Source organism: Triplophysa rosa, linkage group LG21 (genome assembly GCF_024868665.1).
Source record: "Triplophysa rosa linkage group LG21, Trosa_1v2, whole genome shotgun sequence".
Classification (NCBI taxonomy): Eukaryota; Metazoa; Chordata; class Actinopteri; order Cypriniformes; family Nemacheilidae; genus Triplophysa; species Triplophysa rosa.
The window spans coordinates 4,762,652-4,778,081 of record NC_079910.1 but is presented as its reverse complement, the minus strand read 5'-3'; the positions used below and the strand labels follow the sequence as shown (position 1 = coordinate 4,778,081).

The following is a 15,430-nucleotide window of genomic DNA, read 5'->3' as shown; positions in this document are numbered from 1 at the left end:
TTTGGTTACCAGCGTTCTTCAAAATATCTTTTTTTTGTGTTTTGTAAAGTCATACAGGTTTTGAACAACATGATGGTGAAAAAAGCATGTCAAAATTGTTGTTTTTGTGCAAACTATACTTTTAAACAGTTAGTCCTAAACCAAACTAATCGCATTAGTTTAGTCTGTTGAGATGTTGGCTGAGCTGAGCTGGTCAGTATTTTAATAGCATATTTAAACTAAAAACAAAATACCCACTTCACCTTTAAATTGATTCTTGGCTGTTTGCAGCATAAATGGCAAGCCTAAATGGAAATTCATGTCAGGTCTAAGCTGGCGTTTATCATAGAGCTAGTTAGAAAAACATAAATGTTCTGTACATGGATCAATTGCACACATTTCTGCATAAATAAACTATAAATCCAATTTGCATTTTTCTAAGTAAAAACAAAGTTTGCACTGTGCTGGTAATGATAAAGAACCTACTTTTAAGTCAGTATGCCTCCTATGATGTTAACTGTGATGTCACCTCCTTTAAGGATGGAAAGCAACACTACTAACGATAATGTTGGCAATTAGCAAAATGTGTAAATAACACGCATAATTATTTGTTAAACAGCTGATGGCTAGTTATTTAACGTTGACTTTTGTCCATTTCTTAGCGGTTTGGAACAGGGGCATGAAGATGATGTGAGAGATTCATAATTAACATTATTCCGTTGTGGTGTTGCACATTATAGCCCTTAGCAAGTTCCGCCGTTGCGTTTGTTTGCAAATCTTTAGGGAGCGAAAGAAAAGCACATTTTCTGCTCCAGTTACTGTTAAATGAGTGATTGTGTCAACTGATCTGCAAGCACAGTGTTTGAATATATGTAGTTGACAGTATCTGGACTTTGTGGAGTGTGTAGTGCATTACATTTTACATAGACAGAAGCTTTTATTTAAAGCGACAAACAATGCATTCACTGCATGCATTTTTATCAGAATGCACACATTTTATAAGCATGCATGCATGCGTTCAGGACGCATGTAAATAGTTTGAAATCCCTGGGAGTCTAATACCGAAATTGTATATTTTGTTTTTAGATGTTCGGTTTGCCCATTTTTTATCCTGAAATTTATAAGGTTGTCATGGAAACCAGGGTACACAAGCTGGGCGAATAATGAGTAGTCCCACGCACTACGCTAACACAATACTCAAATGATGATCTTCATCCAAAACTTAATTCGGGTCAGGATCCAAACACAGGTCTGCTAGTTCAGAAGCGTGTTGTTTTACCGCTTTGTTTTAGATGTTTCTAGTCTGTTTATTTTTAAATTACGTAACAAAGAAGATCAATTAAAAGCACAGACACATTTTCACTTGCTCTCTATCTGTGTGAATATATTGGTCTCCTGTCTCTCTCTCTTTAGCATTTCTCCGAAATCACTTGTCATCTTTCTTCACAGGATTAAGCCTATTTGTAGTATACTTTCAGATGAGAAAGCTACTCAAGTTTTTTTTGGTATTTTCTGTGGTTATTTTGTGGCCCATTATAGTCATTTCAGTTCATTTTAGTTTTTGTCATTTTGGCACCTATAACTTTGAAGGTGAAAACAAAAACAAGTTATGAAAATTGAGAATTTCAAAAGATAAGAAATTATTATTTTCCATTATTTGGATCACTGCCGTTTTGCAAAAAATACTTGTGTTTTTACAGAATAATACAATTTTGGGATCAACTAGTCCTTCAAGTAGGTCTGTAGACCACACACACAAACATTCATTGGTATGTCTGCATACAAACAACACAAATTGATCTCAACTCTAAGGATGGAAAATGCGTTTGTAATTCCATTGGCTTTAAAATTGACAGCTCATATTCATAATCAGACAGTCCTCCCCCCATTTGCCTTAATCAAACCCTCAACACCAACATAATGCTTTAACATGTCACACATGCATCTTTACATCATCAGGATTGTGGACCCACCCTGCTTGTCGAACCTAATCTCCATCCTATCCCTGCACTCCGGGATAAAGTAATGGGATGCTATTGAAAATGAACTTTTGATGTCAGGAAGCAGATGGCCAGAGGAGAAGAGCTGTGTGAAGACATGCATCCGTCTCCAAAGCTGTGCAAGACAAACATTAGGAGACTATACTGATTTCTGGCAAGTGTTGACTTATCTTTTCATTTACTTAAAGTTAAAATATATTAGAGACATTTAGACATTAATGTTTGCCAAAATTGCCTCCTACAGATACTGGCGTTCACATATGGCCTTTAAATATAATTTCACCAACTGCCTTCACATATTTATTCCCATTAGCCATGGAATTGGTTTATATGTGGTTTTACATCCAAGTTTCCTTGAGTATCACATGACAATAATATATGTTTTAAATACTAGTTCTTTCTAAAAGTAAGGGGAGCATTAGGTCCATAGTTTTTTTGAAGGATCTATTGACAGAAATGCAATATAATATTCATAACTATGTCTTCAGAGATGTATAAAGACCTTGCATAATGAACGTTATGTTTTTCTTACCTTAGAATGAGCTATTTCTATCTACATACACCGCGGGTCCCCTTATATGGAATTCGCCATGTTGTTTCTACAGTAGCCCTAAACGGTCAAACTGTTTTAAAGAGCGCGTTTCATAAATACATGATCTCCTTCGGCAAAGAAGCGAAAACTTGATGACATCTTAGTCCTGTGTCAGCCACCGTAGTGCTTCGAAAGGGAGGGGGAAGGCTGGAGCGAGCTGTGGACCTGACCGCTAGATGGCGCTAAATTTCATACACCGGACCTTATTGTACTATTTTAATGAGTAAAAGCAAAACGCAATTGAAAAACTACACATCATGACCATCGTAATTTTAATGAAAGAATAAAGCAGACCTTTTCTTGAACTCAGGAGGTTATTGTCAAGAGACAATGAACACATCTTTGTCCTGCCATCAATCATATATAATGTACATCGTATATATTTTACTCATGCAAGATTGTATTCAATCAATTTGGTATTTTTATACATTTATGTAATCAATCACGGTCCATTATCTGGCCACAGCTATGTCTACAAGATCATTCTTGTATTCATCATTCTTGTGTTCATTTTTCAACCGCTGAGTGTGATCCTGACATGCTCCTGACATAATTTATGAAGCGCTGCAGAATCGTAGCGCTAGCGCAGGCTAATTGGTGAAATAACTATTACCTCTCAGTGTGACATGCTTCTTTTCCGCCCTCGGGCTTCTTTTCCTAGTTTGTAGTCATCTATTACACTTAAAGCTGAATCAGCAACCGCCTGAAATATTGCTGAACATTTGTCAGATTGTGTTGGGTAGTGGAACCAGTGTTTGTAGGCTATATAAAAATAAACCATGCTGGGAAATCCAGCTAATACCAACTTCAAACACTCTAAAAAATGCTGGGTTATTTTCAACTTGGCCGTTTGGTCAAAAAGGGACAAAATCAACCCAGAAAATGTTTATATTTGACCCAACAGTATAGGTTAAAACAACCTAGCATTGTGAAGCATAGGTTAAATTACAACCCAGTTAATGGGTTCGTCCCTGTTTGACCCTGCCATTGATTTTTACAGCGATTGAGAGCTGGTAGTTGGTGAACTGAGCAGGTGGTTTTAACCTTACAGTATGTAGACCTTTGTACATGTACACGGTAGACCAATCATTGACATCAAATCTTGAGTTCGCATTTTGGTTAAACCGTGTATTGTGATTGAATTTTTATCTACAGTATTTTTACATTCTACTGAATTAAACAGTATTTGTGCCTCTCAGTATCTTCTAGTATTTTAGTAGTAAACTTTAAAAAGTGCTGGGTGATTTTCAACCCAGCATTATGTCAAAAGGGACAAACCCAACCGCTGGGTTATAAATTGACCTACAAGTATGCTGGGTTATTTCAACTCAAAATGCTCAATTGTTTTAACCCATTGTTGGGTCATACATAAGAATTTTCTATTTTAATTCAACCCAACGTTTGTGTATGTCTCTTTTTGAGCCAATGCTGAAAATAACAATGCATTTTTTTGTGTGTATCTACAATTTTTTGTGTTGACTTTACAACAGCTTACAGACACGTCGTTTCATTTTTTCTTCCACATTGGTATATAGTCTATTTAATTTATGTTGTCGTGTAATGTGTCTGTTAAACCCTATGGGGTGGTTTCCCAGACAGGGCTTAAGACAAGTCTCAGACTAACTTAAATGTAAGAGGTGTCTTGATCAAAAACAGCTTGCACTGGCACATCTTAAAATATATCAGTGCAATTGTTTTGTCTCAAGATGCACAGCAGTAATGTTTCTTTGTAAAATATGTTTTTAAAAAACGACTTAAATATCCTAATTTAACTAAGGCCTAGTCCTGGTTTAAGATAATCCTGGTCCGGGAAACTGCCCCTGGGTTTCCCTGACAGGGCCTAACACTAGTCCCAGACTAACTTAAATGTTACCGGTGTCTTGATCGAAAACACTGACATATCTTAAAATATATCAGTGTGATTGTTTTGTCTCAACATGCACATGTGAGGTATGTTTTAAAAAATGAATTAAGTATCCTAATTTATCTAATGCCTAGTCCTGGCCTAAAATAATCCTTGTCTGGGAAACCGCCTCTAAATGTCACTTTGGTCAGTTTACATGTCAGTCATCTAGTATCTTCCTGTCTAAGTGGGCAGTTCCTGTCCATAAACTAATCCATCCTACCCAAGGTAAAAGGAGCTGCTTTTTGCTAGCGGGGAGCACACAATGTGTCCCCCACAGATTGGAGTTTATTTCCTGTTGGGTTTGTTGAAGTGTAAAGGATTTATGTATCTGTATTAGAAACGATAATTGCATGTGCTTGGGCACAGCATCAAGCTGATTAGCCTACGGCAAGACCACAGGCCAGGAAAACCCAAACACACACATCCACATCATCCGTCAACTTGTACATCACACACAGGCTTTGTGTCAGCTGCCCGGTGAACCTTCTTCACTATCTGTCCATCAGTTGCATGCTCGAATAGAGAGAGATCACATAGAGATCAAACTACCATGATGCATAAATATTTACAATTTTACTGAACATTAGCATCACTGTACCACATCCACTTACATTGCGGTTTCTTTTACATCACAGGGGTCGAGCAAAATGGGTCCATGTCTGCTGCTGAACACACACGCCCAGATCTCTGGTTCGAAAGACATCTGATCAGAATTCACTAAAGCCCTAAAGAGTGAGCGAACATCACCCCTCGACACCCACGTCACCCTCCACCTGCCAGTCAGCAGCCGGCACCAGCGAGAGGTAAATAAAGAAGATAATGAAGAAAGCTAATCGGATTGATCAAATTTCCTGTCACTAATGAAAGGGAAAGTGTGTCTGGTTTCTGCCCGTGTCTGTGATAAAGATGATTAAGTGCGAACATCTGATAAACTTCAGGCTCCGGTGAAAACGCATGAAGAGAAACTGACTTAGAGAGAAACAGTGTGTGTTATAGAAAGTCTCTAATTTTGGAGTTTGTGTCTTAATGGAGCGTGTATGAGGTTTTGGGTGTTTTGTGGAGAAAACTCAGTTTAAAGGAGAGCAAGGTAGCATTAGTGTCTGTACTAGCATTTTCACTATACGTGATGCATCCAAAAAATTAGATTTTGGTTAAATTTGTCTTAGATCAAATGCTAAAGAGACTCATTTAATGCTGATATTCCTCAACCCAATCTCTACCTAAGTGAGACACCTGCCAGCAGCGTTCTCGTTCGTTTTCTGCGTGTCCCCATTTTCCATTGATTCACAACCTTGACGCTTGTCGCTATTGGGTAAAGGAAGCACTGGAGGACTGCAAAAGCTCTTTTCTCTGTATCAAAGGTAGCTTGTACAAGGGCACAGATATTGCTAACCTGCCTCAGCCAATAGTTGAACGAATGATTTAAGGCTTTGTGGAAATTGGGCTGCTGTCCTCACTGTCATCTAGGCAGGCAAGCACTGCTTTTTTTCCACACACACTTCTCAGAAAATTAAATGCCATAAAGTTGCATTTTGTCCTTATAGGAGAGCCTTTTCAACCATTTTTTAAAGGCAGCTTCATAATCTGTATGTTTTGGGAAAGATGGTTTCATCAGTTGTTATATTCAAGCGTTAACCGTTTGAAGTATCGTTTTATGATGTTTTTTGTTTTTGTGGAAATGTTCAAACACTGGCAGTCCAAGGACATAGAAGAGTTCTTTCGGCTGTCTCATGAATAACTAAATGTGTAGGATAAACTTTATGTTTGAGCTTATAGAGGCCACTGAAGTGCAAGAATTACCGATCAGTAGAAATATATTTTGCTTTAGCGTCACTCCTTTTGTACATTATCTTTTGAGTTTTGTAAGCTAAGAAAAATGTGCATGTGTTGTATTTAAGGGCTTAAACTGACTTTCAAAAAATATGCTCTGGTATAAATCAAGAACTTAAACCATATTAATCATAATCTGACACAAAGGCAACATATAAAAATATTAGATACCAAACAAACACTTATTTTTATTAATTATATTAATATTCATTTACATTTTCTTAATACCATACAGTCAAATGTGCTTTTAGTATAGACTACTTCACAAGATGTAAACATTGGTCCAGAATCACTTCCGGTTTCATTTTTATTCTTTTATTTTGAAATATTACATATGTAATTAAATCTCAAAGATATTTGTTTAACATTTTGAGTCAGTTGTAAAGGTTCTGTTGTATTTAAAATGTTGTTAAAAAACTGAAACAGGAAGCTCTTCTGGACCAGCGCTGGATCAGCGTGCTTTCGTTTTCCGAAGTGGTCTATACTTCTTTTAAACTAAAAAAAGGAATATCTACTTTCAGTCTACTTTTCATGTATTTCTAAAAATATATTTTGCATAGAAATATACTTTAGGTATCGACTTACAGGTAGTAAAAGGATATTTGGTCTATACTTGTATTCAATTATACTTTTAAGTATATCCTGATCAAATGTACTGTATACTTGGCTTGTAGTTGTGTTTGCTCTTTTCATAGAGAGCCTATTAAATAGTTTTTACTTTGCTCACTACTTACTACTATACATCAAAGTGTACTTCTATAAAGTAGAAACATTATTGAACTAGTAAACTATCCGCATTCTTTTAAGTTCACTTGTAATATAGTTGTAAACAAGTGTACTCAAAGTTTACCACTGTTACACTTAAAGTATACATCAAAGTATATGTTTTTAAACTAAAATATGGGCCAGTTTAATCCCATGTGATACTAAAACAGTACACCTATCAGTACAATGCTAAATTAAAATTAGTATGCTAATAAAGCATGTTTAAAAATATACTTAAACGTACTGAAGTCTACTTAATGAAATGAACTTGAGGTTTGCTTATTTTTTGAAAGGGCACACAACAATGATGTCACTTCCTAGAGGATGATATCATCGAGGCTTTTGTTACCACCAAGATGGAAAGTGATATTGAGGTCATCAAGAAAACCCAGTAATGTCTTTACCAATTTAAACAATATGTTTAGATTTGATGTTCTCCTCTGTATGTAAACAACTGTGATAATGTGACAAAACTAAATAACTTGACAAGACATGACCCTATTATGTTTAATAGCTCATGACAATGGCTACCATCTAATGCTTTCAGTCATAATCTGATATTCAAGCACATCTCTGCCAACACAAGGCTTCCAGCGGGTCAAAGCTTTCCTTTGTGAACACACACATAAATGTTGTACCGCATTTAGAGGCAGCAGTCTCCCGTCTTTCCATATAGCACTAATGGAATTACACGAGAGATAGGGTACGATCTGCCTCTCCCATCAAAATCAGATCTGCATGTCGTGTCCCAAAGCAGCCCTTGCCATTTTCCTGTAATTGGATATCTGTGGTCCATAATGAAACAGCTGTAAAGCCAGAGAGCTCAGATAGGGCGAGTGCTTTTGCACACAAAGAGAACTGCTGACTGGAGGAGCTCGGGCAGGTTGGGTCCCTATTGTGAGTTTTTGATGCAATTTCCCCCTGTCACTGGTAAAACACATCCAAAAGAACGTTTAATTAAACTTCCAATTAGGGAGAATCTGATAGTGGTCCTTACACTCCGTCAAATACATTGTGGTCTTTTTAGGGACTTTTGGTGTAAACGTATTAAGCTTGTCGAGCCCAGTCTCATGAATTGCGTATAAATAACACGCGCGTTGCATTATCGTGAAATACGTACGCCAAAGTTCGATTTTGCGTGCATATGATACGCCAATTTAGCGCGCGTGCATATTAACCAGCAATTTGTCTTATTAACCTGTCCCCTAACCCAAACCCTAAACCTAATGTTAGCGTGCGTGCATATTATAACCTCTACCCTAACCCAAACCCTAAACCTAACAGTATTATTATAATTATTTCAGAATTTCCTCTTCATGTAAGTTTCAAAATGGCTGCTCTCCAGCGAGGTGCACGCAAACATTGGCGTATAATATGCACGCAAAATCTAACTTTGGCGTACGTATTACACGATAATGCAACGCGCTTGTTATTTATACGCAATTCATGAGACCGGGTTGGCTTGTCTCACAGTACTTGTGCTACAGACATGATCGAATTCTGCAGCTTTTTTTAAAAGAGAAAGCGTTTAATTTCTATGACTGAAAATATCTCAAAGACGTTGAAAGATGGAGCCCAGGACCAGAATATAACTCAGCAACACCCCACATACTACAACGACCTCTCGCAACACCTTAACGATCTTTAGACAATGTAAAAATGTAGTTTTGCGACATAGGCTTTCACAATTTTCCTGTTTAACGTTTCAAGGTCTTTTCATGGACTCAAACCTTTGGCTTTTGGAAGCGTAGAGAGGCTGCTGACACGTCCTTGTTCAATATGATAAGAGAGCTCATCCTGTAAGTCTAGTGAAGGCCTCTGTACCCTCAGGGTATGGCTGCACTTTTCAAATCTGCCATGTTGAAGTCAAAAATGTGTCTTAAAGGAGCCAAGATATGGTGGAAAGTGAAATCCTTCCTCTGACAATTTGTCTTTTGTTCATCCACTTCATCCATTTCTAGGTTTTTACAAGGCAGTGTTAGCAAGGCGGTATATTGGCACTATAGACCGTTTCATCAGATGCACACGCCTGGCCCAAAGTTAGTCTCTGTTTGTTGAACGGTCTGGCCAGTGCCTAATAATATAACTAATTTTATTTTATTTATATTAATATTTATATTGTATAGTAATTGTATTTAATACACAATTTGTTTCCTTTTATTGTATATACATTTTTAAATAAACGTCAGTAACCTAAAACTTTAATACTCATCTTCTGCTGCCTTGCAAACACTGCTATATTCTGCGAATCTGTTATTTTTTACATTTGCGACCACATTCGTGTCAATGAACTTTATGGATTGTGTATTATCTCAGCACAAGCACATCAAGAGGAAAAGGGAGGAGGTACTTTCGGTTTATGAAAGCCATCTGTTTACATGTGAGGCACAGCAATGAGATGTCCCTGGAGCTTTGGGTTCTTTAGGTTGCTATAAGTGAGTTTTGAGACAGTTTGTTGAGTTTGAAGGGCTCTCTGAGGAGATGACCGTTGCGGGCATTACAGTGAAGAGAGCAGATCTGAGTCTTCATTGTTAATTGAGCTCATTAAAGCTTCTCAGAGGGGTTCTAATCTCAGTGCATGTTTACTCATTCACCCATGCAGTGACTAGAGCTCAATCCAGGTCTCATCAATCTGTTACTTTTTACTGGGAGAAGAGATTTAGGGGGACCAGGGGGTAATAGTAACAGTGTTCTTAAATCAAAGGCTTCAGCCCTGCAAATCCACAGCCTAAGTGGGGTGCATTCACATCAACAAGTGTCATAGCATCACAACTGTAGACAGCAAGGACACATATACTGCAGCGATATGAATAAAACAGTCTAGTTACAATCCTCCAAACAAATATTTTTACGGTTAGTATTGCTAAAAAACTCTCAATAACAAACCCAGTTGATCATCATCATCCATTTTTTCAGAGGTAGTTTTGGTACAGCATTTCTAGAAAAGGCTGTTTGTGTGAAACTGTAAACGGCTGCATTCAATTTAACTAAATTTTTTCCAGATCATTCTCTCTTGGCTGGACAAGATTGTTGCGGTACAGTACGTGATCCTGCAAACGTTATTGCCATGTTGATGCTGTTGATCGTTACCAGAACGCTACTGTGCAGTTGTGTTTTCCCCATTTTATTGTTCACTAAGTCAAATCATAAGTCACATTATTGAAAAGAGTAATAGCACACACATCAAATTGCATAGTGAGGTTAGATTCATGTCCGTATCATCTACTAAAAAAAATGGTCTATAATGAGCTTTTAATTATAGCCTTTTAATTGTTTTCCAGTAAAAACAATTAAATTAGTATCATCACAACAAGATTTGTTTATTTGGGAAGTAACACTCAACATATTAAGACTTGATTTCAGAAAACTGAAAAGTCTTCTGAAAAAGGGGTCATATGACACGGCTAAAACAAATATTATCGTTTGTTTTAGATGTAAAGCAATGTGTTTACACGATTTAAGGTTCAAAAAAGCTGTATTTTCCACATACCGTGCATGTTTGTATCTCCTCTTTGCCCCACCTCTCTGAAACGCACAGATTTTTTACAAAGCTCATCGCTCTGAAAAGCGAGGTGTGCTATGATTGGCTAGTTAACCAGTGCGTAGTGATTGGTTGAATACTGCAAGCGGGTGACAGAAATGTAACGCCTCTTACCATATTTGGAACATCAGGTTCCAAAGCAATTGTACTGACAGGTACGCCCACCAGTAGTTACCACGAACTGACGTAGATTTGTGGAGGTGTGGTTACACGAGGCGTTAGATAGAAGTCGCTTTTAGATAGAATGCATCTTTTCTACTGACGATGTCATTTTTGCAATTTTACGTGTCTAATACATGCATGGGCAACTTATAACACACCAAAGACACAGAAAAACACGTATTCGTGTCATATGACCCCTTTAAAATGTACTAAAAGTCCAATGTGTCATTTTTTTGGAGGATCTATTGACAGAAATGCAATATGATATACATAACAATGTCTTCAGAGTTGTATAAAGACCTTACATAATGAAGCGTTATGCTTTTATCTACACCGTGGGCCCTTTTACATGGAATTCGCCATGTTGTTTCTACAGTTGCCGTAAACGGACAAACAGCCCCGTTGTGCTTCGAAAGGGAGGGGTGAAGTTAGCTTTAGCTGTTGTTTGCAATTCGCAACATCACTGCTAGATGCCGCTAAATTTCATACACTGGTCCTTTAAATCTAAATACCCTGTACGCTGTTTCTTTGCAAGTACTGAACATTTATCGTTTGATAGTTTTTATTGGAAAACTAAAGTCTTGGGGTTTGTTCAAACTACCCTATGTGAGGAATAGTTATGCATAACCATAGCAAACACTACAATAAAAACAGACGGTATGCTTGATAGGTTGGATGCATTGTGTGTGTGTGTGTGTGCATGCGTGCGTGCGTGCGTGTTTGCGTACATATTTGACAAAGAGAACCACACCATATGTTAAATTTTAAAACCATTATAAAACATTGCAAAAGTAAAACAAGAGACTAAAGCTTAACGTATGATCTTTTGGCATCCTGCTTTCAATTTTCCTTCATTTTAATGTCAGCCTTGTTCAATCAATGGTGCTAATAAACAACACTAATAACACAAAGGCCCCAGAGCTCGCAGAGAAGCTTTACTTTGATAGGAAAATAGTGTGGGCTTGCTTTCCTCATTTCATTTGTCATAAGACTCCATGAGTCAAATAAATAGACAAGAATGCATGACACAATTAAAATGAAATTAAAATAAAATAGTGTTTGTTCTCATATACTGCTTTAAACAAAGGAAGATGGTTTGTGGGTTTAAGCTGGTTTATCAGCCTGTCCAACCACAATATCATAGAAAATGAACATCAATTCAGTCTTATACATAATGGTATAGATTTATAATTTACAAACCCCACAAGACACTATCAATAAGCAACCTAACAGCGCAGGAGCATTTGATGTAACGATATTCGAACACTAAGAAACCCATAGTGTGTTCTATCAAATGAAAATGTGCATAATGAGATCTTATATTAATGAGGGTGAAATACATTTGGGTATGGCTGAAATAAAGGCAGCCTCTGGGGACCCCAGTGATCCCACATAAGTCAGTTATACTATGGTAATGAGGTCTCAGAAAAAACACTGTTTAGAAAGACAAAGAACCTCTTTGATGCATTATAGGATACTTGGAACAATGGCTTTATGACTTTAGTGATATTTTCCATCAGTGTGGAAAAGCTTTCTGTAATCAGTTATGACTTGTGTTGTGTTGCCAAAACCTCTGTGAGTGCTCCATTCATAAAGCCTTTTATCATTTTATTTGTCCCAGTTTGTTTTATTAGATGCATATATTGCATTACATAAATTGTGATAAAGGCAATTCAGCCTTTTTGTACTTTTTTGTATCATTTTCACGAGTTTTATTTGTTTTTGAATAATTTGGTTTATTGCCTGCATTTTTGTCTGGATTATGTTTTTATTTTATTTCTTATTTTCTTTTCTTTTGGTTTTGGTGTGTATGAATGATCTGGACATGTTTTGACTGCAGGAGATTCGCTGTAATCCTCTATAAAAATGAACCTCGGTTTTACTACAGTTAAAGCCAAAGACATGGTAACTAGCCATGGTTTCTAAAAAAATAACTAATAACCAAAAACAATGGTAATAAATATGCCAAAAATCCACTATATTTATACTACAAAAAACGGTTCATTTCATATGGAATAGTACACAAGTCATTGATATTTTTTTGCAAAAAGATGAGAGATCTACTGTAGTATTTGTTTTGCATATAAACATTTATATATACTTTGAACAGTCAAACGTCAATGTTTATGTAAGTTCTTCAACTTTTCTGAATGATCCCAGTGACACTTGATGAATTCTTCACAGGTGCCCTTGAATTTTTTTTATCTCAGTTAATGACACAGACCCACACATATTCTTTTTTCTTAAGTACTGTAGAAGATTGTGTGCTTACAAATGTATACAATCTACAAATGCACCTCTTCTTTCTTGACCTTGACCATGCTGTCAGTGCACCTTATCAAGCTATAATCTGTTCTCAGATTCCTGGCAACAATAGCGCACACCTCAATTAGAGGGTGAAGGCTTTGTGTCGTAAATATATAAGACTGAAAATGTAACAATCAGAATGTCTTCAATTGAGTTTAAAAGAAAGCAACTAAGAGACTTCTTTGCATTTAATGTACATAAACACATCTGAAGTCAAGGAAAGAGAGTTATTCATGAGCAATACAAGCACTGGTGTGGATCAGCTCATACTTTTCTATTTCTTTACATGTAATTAAGGATTCAAATTTAGACCTTAATTTCTCTTAAGCGCTAACATTTCTTTCAGTCAGGTTCATGTAATGATTAGTTAGATCAAGTTATACAGTTTAGTTAAACAAACTGAGTTTGGTTGAAATTAGAACTTCTACTGTAAATTAAAGAGGCCAAAATCCCTCTGACTTTTGGATTTTTATTGTAATAGTCCAGGTCTAGTTCCTTTTTATGTGCACATCATTTCCAGAATGAATGCTTATGGAACACCATTTACTACAAAATACAGCTGTGGAAAAAAATTAAGAGACCGTTTCAAATTTTTATTTAATCAGCATTTATTGTGGTCATTCTAGTCCAGTGTCTGTTGAATTTCAACAAAATCAAACTTCAGGACTGACATTAAGTCATCCAACAGCAATGTGAAAGAGTCACAGCATGACAAGACACATGAATTTGTTGTCTCTGCAGTATTTGAAGTCGGTTAAAATACAGAGTATCTTTTCTGCTATTTTGACCTGTTTCTCCAGTTTTCATTTTCTGTAAATAAATGCAAATTAAACCATAATTTTATTTGAAATTTGGGAGAAATGTTGTTAATTCACAGAATTGGACAAAAATGATAATTTTACCTAAACACATAAATAGTAAATTCAGCAAAACAAAAAATAATTTGGAAATGGTCTCTTATATTTTTCCACGGCTGTAGAATGTTTGTTTGTTTACAGTTTGCATGTTTAAACATAAAAGCAAATCATGTCTTTGACAGTGGCAATGTAAAAAGTTAAATAAAGCAACATGTTTTGTGTAGCTTTCATTTGTTAGTATTAAGCTTTGTAACTCTATATTTTACATCGACATTCTTTATAAATGAATACACCTTCTTTTGGACCATTAGTCCAGTGGTTCTCAAACTTTTTTGTTGTAAGGCCCCCTTTGTGTAGAGTGCATTGCTTTGCGGCCCCCCAAATAAAGACTTATAATCTTAAACTTAAAATTTTAATTAAACCAAGAAAATATTCAGTTAAACGATGCTAAAACATCAATTCTTTTGGTTGGTGGCGTTGTTTTTCTGATGTTTGATTGCACAAAATTTATAATAAATATCTATATTTCTAAAATGCCACAAAATCTGTGGCGCCCCTGGAACCATCTTGGGGCCCCCCAGGAGGCCCCGGCCCCCAGTTTGAGAACACCTGCATTAGTCAACAGATTCTGTAAACGCAAATGCAATGAAGGTAGTAGAATTTAACAGGACTGATTTCTTGTTTTGAACTCCTTAATTTGCAAATCTTTTTTTTAATAATATAACTTTTTTGCTGTTTGGACGTGACTGAAACTGGTTATGTGTGAATGGTTGAGCGGTACCATCAGTTTGGAGAGAAATGAAAGGACTTTCTAGACATTCGAGGTCTGGCGTGCCTTCACCAACAAAGCCAAAACAAACGAACAAAACATTTATAAATGATCGACTGTATTTTTAGCCACTATTTGGCTTGAACTTCATACATGCTAATACTGGCCTTTGTTTGAAATACAAATCTCTTTAAACACAGTATACTCCCAGTCTCTCCCAGGTCTCTGCTCACATTTAACCATTTCCCCATTGCCACTTGGACAATTACATCAATTGTAACAATTAGCCCGCTCAAGATTGTGTTACGGCCGTAAGTGCCATTTAGCCAAACAATGCATTTCAGTCAAATCAATGGCCAAGCAGAAATCACATTGATCTTCAGCACGCAATGAGAAAATGTCTCATCTCACAAAATGCGCCATTGTGTTTAATAGCGGCCTGCATAGCCTCTGTGGACGGGCGGTTCGGTGCACGCGGCCGTCGCGCTAATTTCGCCTCTTTCTTCCCAACAGAGATGAATAGATTGAGTCTTTCAGTAGGTAAATGGTACCCAGAGAGTTTTAATGAGGGACGACAACTGCAACTAGCTGTCTTGTGACCTATTATCATCTGTTATTGCGCAGAAATCTCATTTGACTGGGTTTTTAATTAAACTGCTGCTAAGTAAAAGGGCATGTGTATTCTACAGCATAAGTCAGGGCACCCACCGGTAATCACAGAT

The 15,430-nt window shown here is 36.7% G+C and overlaps 1 long non-coding RNA gene across 2 annotated transcripts in view; it reads left to right on the top strand.

The window, feature by feature from the left end:
* The first annotated feature begins 5,120 nt into the window (after positions 1–5,120).
* The window catches only part of LOC130545475 (uncharacterized), a 44,401-nt gene continuing 34,091 nt past the window's right edge, over positions 5,121–15,430 (top strand). For both annotated transcript variants that reach the window (XR_008961651.1, XR_008961652.1), the window contains exon 1: positions 5,121–5,280. This is a non-coding gene — a long non-coding RNA (uncharacterized LOC130545475). The remainder of the gene's footprint in view (positions 5,281–15,430) is intronic.